Source organism: Lichenostomus cassidix, chromosome 1 (genome assembly GCF_008360975.1).
Source record: "Lichenostomus cassidix isolate B80296 chromosome 1, HeHo_3.0, whole genome shotgun sequence".
Taxonomy (NCBI): Eukaryota; Metazoa; Chordata; class Aves; order Passeriformes; family Meliphagidae; genus Lichenostomus; species Lichenostomus cassidix.
This window is the reverse complement of record NC_139479.1, coordinates 109640861-109648973: the sequence shown is the minus strand read 5'-3', so window position 1 is coordinate 109648973 and position 8113 is coordinate 109640861. Positions and strand designations below refer to the sequence as shown.

Here is an 8113-nt window from a genome sequence, read left to right as displayed (position 1 = left end):
GACTGGGAGGTGTGAAGTGCTCTGAAGTGACAACAATGTACCATTCCCATCTCCTGTGGCTGACACTGCCATGTTGGTGTTCCTCCACATTGTATTTTCCCCCCAAATAATTTGACTGTGTGTATCTGCAGGCAGAATGTTCTTGAACTGAGGTAAACTGTGGAGGTGCAAAGGCCTGAAGTCATCGCTCTGGAGCCTCAATCCCCAGCCCCCAACGTAGCGCAGCTCCCCGAAGGGGATGATACACATTCCTGGGACTCCAATGATGAGGTCTAGGCTGCCCTCCTCCCCCAGGAAGTTTTTTGTTAGTGTATTGGTTTAATGTTTGGTTTCCCCGCCTGGTTCCCAACCCAGAATGTTCTGTGTCCCTCGCTCCCTCCTTGTTGCTGCGCTGTTCTCCCCCTGCGGCATCTGATTTGCTCCCTTGCCTGTCCCTCAGCGATGTACCGCAGCCCATTGGCTCTGCCCCTGCGGTCCCGCCCTAGGAAACCCCGTACCCCCATATATATAACCCCCCCGTTTCCTTGGCGCCTCATGCTGCTCAGGTGCCTGAGGGCTCCCCGACGTCTTGGCTTCTGCTCTCTCCTAATAAAGTGGACCTTAGGGACCTTCAACTCCCTCATCTTCTTTGCTCTCTGCTGCGTGATACTCTTGAGAACTCTCCCCACTCCGAGCCTGTCACTCCTCACTCCTGGGGCTGCATGACCCGAGGTGAAGGTAGGAAGAGCGAGCAGGGGAATCGCCAGAGTCCTGCAACAGTAAACCTGAGGGAATGAGACATTTGTCAACGGTGAGCTATTGTCTATCATTAAGCCATCTGAACCCTTGCAGTGCACAAGGATTGAGTTGCACTCTTGTTATTCTGTGGTTGCTGGATGTGTTGTACAACAGCTCAGATTGAAAGCGTTTTGGGAAAAGGTTCATCACATACTTGTGTTCCAAAAGAGCTCAGAAGACCCAGCTTCACACCCATCTTTGGATCCAGGTAAAATGGGACTCTGCTGCTGCAGTTGTCATAATTTGGGTGCTGTAGGAGGAAGGGAAAGGCCTGCAGATGTTTCAGTGTTTTCAGGGTTTTTTCTCCACCCATTTTGGGGACCAGGGTCCTAACTTTAACAGGAAACCCAAGAAATCAGAGATATATTGGCAATATTATCCCAGGGAGCCCCGAAAGGGTAGATCACATAGAACAGAGGCCAAATCCTACTCGTGTCACTCATTAATTTGGAAAGTACACTCCTGTTGGAAAGGGTAACAAGGTTTAGGTTTAAGTGCATCAAAACTAACTCTCACCAAAGGGTTATTAATGCTCTCAGGGAGGTGAGGTCAGCCTGGTCTCTTAGAGCTTCACATTTTCATGTGGTTTTCTGCTGCCTGTAGGTTTAAGGGATTAATTCCCATATGGGAAGTTGCAATTGCCTTGCTCTGATCTCTGAGCAGATGCACCTGTAGCATCTCCTCTCCCTCCACGAGAGAAGAACCACAGGCTCAAGGGAAGGGGCAACCTGAAATAAATCTCAGAAAAAAGTGTGGTTTAAGAGAGAGCAACTTACTGAGCTCTGAAATTATATGTGAGACATGTTAAGAGGAAAAGAAGGTGAGACCATCCAAAAGCAAATAGTAGAGAAAGCTCTGTGGGATACAATTTGTGAGAAGGACACAGCTTCACACAAGCCCTGCCAAGAGCCAGCTGTACAGGAGTGCAGCTCTGTCAGTGCTGCTCCTCAGCCACTATGTTTAAATCCGTATTCCTACTCTAGTCATGGCTCCTAAAAGTTAAAATGGGAGCAAGAAGACAGTTTTCAGATTGTGTTTTTTTCCCTTCCCTATAAACTGACTCACTAAGGGGAAGCTGTCTATGAAATCTTCCCAGATATTCAGCAAAACAATTTCTCCACTTTGTTCTTTCTGTCCTCTTATGGAAGTGCCTTAAAACCAAAAAATTGTCCCAAAAAAAGCAGTACCACCCCTGATTCTGACTGTTTTTTGCACATCAGAGCCCTGTAACAGGTGTTGCCTTTCTCAGTACACAGCTGAATATGGTCTGACTCCTTATCAGCTCTAATATAATGTTTGGAGGGAGGGAAGAGTGATTGGGAGGCACAGTGGGATGGATGCTGGTCTGGTTTTATAGGTGTTGGTTCACTGAATGAGTATTGTTGAAAAAAAGTTCAGTTCTAGAATGGAACTGGACATTATACTTTGTGATCAGTATGCTACAATATAAGGAAAAGCTTCAGAAGAGCTTTTTTTAAATTAAGGCTCAGGATAATTACACCAAAATTCATAGCTGAGCTGACTGCTGACCAAGCTGAAGAAAGAGATAAAGAGTTTTGATTATATTTCATCAGACATTTCCTGAAAAGAAGATAATTCAGGTAGGCTTTCATCTATTTTTCAACAGTGAGATGGCCTTCTTTGTGGTTTGAGGGTCTGGTGAGGAGCACTGAAATCAGCTAAAGCTCTTGAGTGTATCTTATATTTTCTGTGATTCTGTTCCTGAAGTTGAGGCTGTTACTTGGCTTTGCAGTAACTCTCCTGCAGCTGCTCACTTATTAAAATTTGTAAAAGCTGCCTGAGATTCTTAAGTAGGAGGAAGCTTAGAGGCATAGCATGATGTGTTTCCTGTGTTTTGTTTTACTTGTGTATTTAGTTTCTTTACTGAGGGAATCATGCAGTCTTCTAGATTAGAAGTTCTACTCACCTTCTTTTTTTTAATATTTTTTTTCCTCTGGGGAATTTTTAGAGAAGCTTGCATTTGAATTGAACTCTTTAAGAGGTGCAGTCTTTTATTTTGGTGGATGCACAATAATAGGTGTGCTTCTTGGAATGGATGAGACAGCACAAAACCTCATGTTGCCAGAGTCCTTGAGTTGAAATTATAGCTCAGCTGAAGGTAAACAGCATTTTGAAATCGATTTTGCTCTGCTTTCCCAAACTACTCCTATCTAATTGTGAGATGCATGCACATTCTGTCCACCCCTTCAGAAAACACTACACATAACTTAAGGCTTTAAGCCTGTTGTAAAGATAAGTATCTATTTTATTTTCTGTGGACAGCATGTACCAGTTGTTTGATTATGTATCTAGGCTTTTAATAGAGACTGCACAGGCAAAAGGAAGTTTAAATGTGTCAGTGGACAATATAATTAATTAGTTCTCACAGTGCAGTTTTACATTTAGGGCTCTGGAATGACCAAGGTCTCATTATGACTTAACTGCTCCATGTAAAAGCTGGAAAAATTGCCTGGAACAAGTGCAGCTGAGAGGAGCTGGGAGAAGAGGGAGGTCCCCCTGCTGTCAGGAGGCAGGTGAGCACAGCCAGGGATGCTGTGGTGAAACAGCACATCGGAGTGCCCTGTGAAACAAATGCCTTGCTGACAGGCAGGGATGGATAACATTAATTACGAAGGCAGGGGATGTAAACAAAATGAGCAGATTGAAATCCCGAGAAGGGATTACTTAGAATTTACCTCTGTCAATTTTTGTGGGGGTGGTTATAATTGTAACCACTAGGCACAGCCTGTGCAACAGCTTGGCTGTTACCATTTACAAGCAATTATTAATAACACCGTTAAATTACAAGCTAATTTCCTCTAAGGCAGCTTATGCTTGAAGCTTCTGTGATTTAAATGTGAAACGACCCCATTATTCCTTTACTTGATTGATACTAACTGAGAGTAATTAACATACAAAAGTTAAATCCGCTTTAATTAGAACACCCTTGCTGCCACCTCTCTAATTATTATAGAAGGCAAGAGCATTTTTGCTGGCAGTGAACTGTTAACATGAGGAGTAGCTGTGTGAACCACAGTGAAAGCAAATGGCTTTGGACTGAATATACCTACAGAAGTTTTGTCTTCATTTTTTCATGATTTAGGGATTTAAAGTAAAAATCTACCCTTGAAAGCTATGTTCAGGCTCTTATTTACAAACTACTTTGAGGAAACTTGTATACATATTTAGCTTTTCTGGTGCACTATTACAGCAGGCTGCTTTTCTGTCCTTAGCAGAGGAATTAAGATTGAGCTAATTGTCCTGAGTTACACAAACAAAGTCTCATTCACAGCAGGGAAAATCTCTCCAGCTGTTTATGAACTGGATATGAACAGCTGATCTCATCTAAAGAATTCAAGCTGGGAAACAAGGCAGGGGAAAGCTGTTGAGCGGGAGGTGAAATGGATAATGATGTAACTACTCTGAAACTGGTCATTCAGTAAAGCTGGGTGCTTTACCTGTATCTGCTTTTACAGCACTCTTTGGTTTGCTGTGAGATTTTATTTTTCTACCGTGATCATTTTAACACTGCAGAATAAATCTCTGTTATTATAACTAGCTTGTTATACCAGCAGAGGTGCACAGCATGGTCTCAGCTGTGGACTGAAAAAGGAAAATTTTCCATTGGTCAAAACCTGAGTGACTGTGCAGGAAGGGGAATGCAACAGGAAAAACAGGGAAGTTGTGTAGCTTTTGAAGTGAGAAGTGAGCTTGCAAAGTGGGATAACTTCCCTGAGCTAGACCTGCAGCTCCAGGAAAGGTGATGCCTGGGAGCAGCCTGTGCACAGCCTTTTCTGGTAAAGGTTTCACCAAATGTGTTCAAACCTTCCCCAAAATATCATTTCTGTGAGTGGTGTTGTTTATTACTATTTTTTCTTTTTGTTCTGGAAAGATCCTATTTGAATCTCTTTTGAATGGCTGCAGCACTATTAGGGAAAGCCAGCAGATCAGATTCCCTCTCTGACATGGCTTCTGTTTTGTTGTTGTTGTTTGGCATTTTCATTTTATTTTGCTTTTTTTTTCCTGTGGCTCCATCTGTCTGAAACAAATAGAAAACATGATTTAACTAGTTGCATGGAAATTTCTGATGTATCAGTCCATCTCTAGGAGGTTTGGTGGAAACACCCTTTGTGTATCTGTGTCTTTTTGAGCCTCGTATTTTGCTCACCTTGGAGAGTAATCTCTTACACCAGGGCTGGGTTTGAAGCTCAGAAAAGCTTGTAAGGCACTCGGATGGTGTGTTGCTCTTGGTTAGTGTTTTGAGAAGAGCAGCCAAGCTGGTGTGCTGGTCTTGGTGAGGAAAGAGTGTTACAATGTAGGGACACATCCTGATAAGCTTTGGGATTCTCACAAAGATTTCTGAATGCCTGTTACAATGTGAAATAACAGGAAATACATATTAGAGTAGTTTTGTGCATAGTAGGTATTTAGAGAATACATTTTTCAATGGTAAGAAAATACTGAGTCATTAAAAAATAATGCCTCTTTTAAATTTCTATGGCTTCTCTCAGGAAATGTCTTACGCTGCTGCAGCTGTAGGTATAAATACAAACATTTTGGTGACCAAAGGTGTGCCATGAAGATAAATGGAGCAACTGAGCATTCTCATCTCTTGTATACATTCTTTTTTTTTTATTACAAATATTGGAAGCACTGAAAACAACTCTGTACACCTTCAAAAGGCCATTACTTTTGATTTCCATTGCAAGGCATTCAAAGATGTGTGGGTTTTACTGTATTTAGACAAAATGGAGAAGGAAGTTCAGTGGAAAATATGAGCATGAAAGAAGTGGAGAAAATGTTAGTAGAAAAATCTTTTTGAAAGATCAGTTTGGTTACTCCCTATATACTTTGTCAAAAGTCTTTGAGTATAAAATTTGTGTATTTTTCTTTTATAATTCACAACTTTTCAGCCCATCATCTAAACTTGGGCCAAGTGTAGAGCTTAGATAAGTGATTGTATTTAGGCACAAGTCCTTGGCTGAATCAGGATCTTTTAAATAAAGTAGGATTAATCCACTGAAAAACCAACAAAACCCCCCAACCAAAAAAGAGGATCCTCTCCCACCAACAGCCGTGTTTGTAAATGCTAAATTAAAGGGAGTCTTGTGGATATGAGGCAGAATTACTTGTGTGCTGTGTGTGAACAGAGATAAGTGGTTCTTGCTAGAACCATCTCACTGTGAAATGACAGACAATACCAGCAAAACCCTTCCTCCAGCTGAGGCTCTCATTGTGCAGCTGTCATTGAGCAGAGCTTCTGGGTACAAATAACCTCAATGCACGGGTTTAAAAATAAAAAATGCCTGTTCAAACTTGGCTTTCTTTGAACTTCCTAGGCAAGTCTTGTCCGTGGAAAAAACATTCTGTGCCATTTCAAAATAGAAAATTGAATCGCCAAGTATTGTTGAATAGACTCAGGCAAGCACCACAACCAAGATCTGAAAACATTTGAAAAGCTTTATTTACCTTCACTTAAATGAGTTTTGAATTCATGTACTATTATGTACATTGGAAATGTAATTCTATTTGAAAATGTCAAGAACAGGGTGGTGGAAAAGACAAGATATGGAAGCTACAGTGCAGCGGTAAAAGAAATGCAACAGAGGCAAAAAGATATTTTCATTACAGAGAAAGTACTTTAGGCCAAATCCAACTGCACTGGAGGGAGGGAAAAATACCCCTTAACCTCTGTGCAGCTGGATTAAATCTTGGACTGGGATAACTGACTTCCTTACTGGATCATATTCTACATCTCACTCTGTGTGTTAAGCTTTTTCAATTGGATGCTGCCTTAAATAATATTGGTGGTGCTCAGCATTATTGTATATATTATATATATATGTATAATATCTTTATTACATATGTGTGTGCATACATATATATATATATATATGTTTAGGGGTTTTTCCCTTAAGGGTGGGAGATGTCACTGAGTCTGAGAAGAAATCTGTCCCCAGTGGGTAGAGGTTGGATCAGTGCATTGTAAACCTGTTCTCTGAACACTCTGGGACTTGGATCCTTTTGTGCAAATTTACACAGAACCACTGGCTAAACCCCTTCAGACTGATAGTGAACTTCTGGAAATCAGAATATCTTCATTCATCATCAAGAAGTCACTTTTAGGTTCATGACAGGTTTTGCATGTTTGTAGAAACCAAGGGATATAATTGAAAAAACAGAAGAGAAGTGTTGACTGACAGAAAAGATCTTTAATTTTGTTTATATATCATGAATGTGACCTAAATAAAGTTGCTGAAGCTAAAGGATGCTAGATTTATTGTAGGGGTAAAAAAGTACTTTTACAACAAAAAGAAGCCTATATCCCATTGCTGAGCAGTCATTAGTTTTTACAAGTTCCTTCCTTTTTCCAGGTTCTAATTGGTGGCCTGTTGGGAGCCCTGAGTACAGAGCTGTCAAAGCAACTCCCTTTTTTACTTTTTTTTTTGTCACATTCCACTATAATTAGACAGATGATTATAGTAACAAACACAGCACCAGCTGTTTGAAGCTTAATACTATTTAAGTATTACCATGCCTTTATTTTAAAGGTACCAAAACATATGGAAATCATAAGCCACTTCTCTCTCTCTCTCCTTTCTCTGTTAAACCCAACTTTTGCACTCAGATGCTAAGCCTGTGTTTGAAGAAAGGGGGGAAAGAGAGAATATTTCTGAAATACCCTGTACTGACTCCAGCTCATCTGTCCCATTCATGCAACTCCAATTCCTCTTTCTACTCCATCTCTTTCCTGACATTATTTCTGCAGTCAGAGAAGGGTGATAGTAATACAGAAACAGGCTGGTGCAGCTCTGACAGCTTTAGAATCATTTAATGGTAATAAAAATAGTAATAAAACTAATAAAAATTTTTTGAATGCTGTTTTCCTTACAAAACTCCTTGAGGCAGCAGATGTATCCTTTCTAGATGGGGCTACATTGCTTCTTGGGCAGCTACTGGAACTAATTTCTCTCCCAGGATTCAAATTTTCTACAGTGGAAGTTGTTTTCATACAGATACTTATTTTTCTCACTTCCCCTGTATGTCTTAGAAGAAAGCTTATATAAAGAAAAGAAAGGAACATACAGCAGTAAGTAATTTAAAGATATAAAAAAAAATTACAGCCAAACTTGCCCTGTGCAATATTACTCAGAAATCTGCAGAGCTATTCCAGGGATTAAACTAACCACAGAGCTTGCATTCTTAGTTATACAGAGCTAGCTTTCTGCCAAAGTACTTTAAGACTTTGGCATCTTTTGCTTTCATGTAACAGGGTTTTGGGTCCTACAGCTTTATCCCCTCTTCTCAGGGCTCTGTTCAAGAAATCCCTGGGCTT

General features: G+C 40.6%; 1 long non-coding RNA gene across 1 annotated transcript in view; it reads left to right on the top strand.

Moving 5' to 3' along the window:
* The first annotated feature begins 529 nt into the window (after nucleotides 1–529).
* The window catches only part of LOC146445529 (uncharacterized), a 68505-nt gene continuing 60921 nt past the window's right edge, over nucleotides 530–8113 (top strand). The window contains exon 1 of the long non-coding RNA XR_014855291.1: nucleotides 530–985. This is a non-coding gene — a long non-coding RNA (uncharacterized LOC146445529). The remainder of the gene's footprint in view (nucleotides 986–8113) is intronic.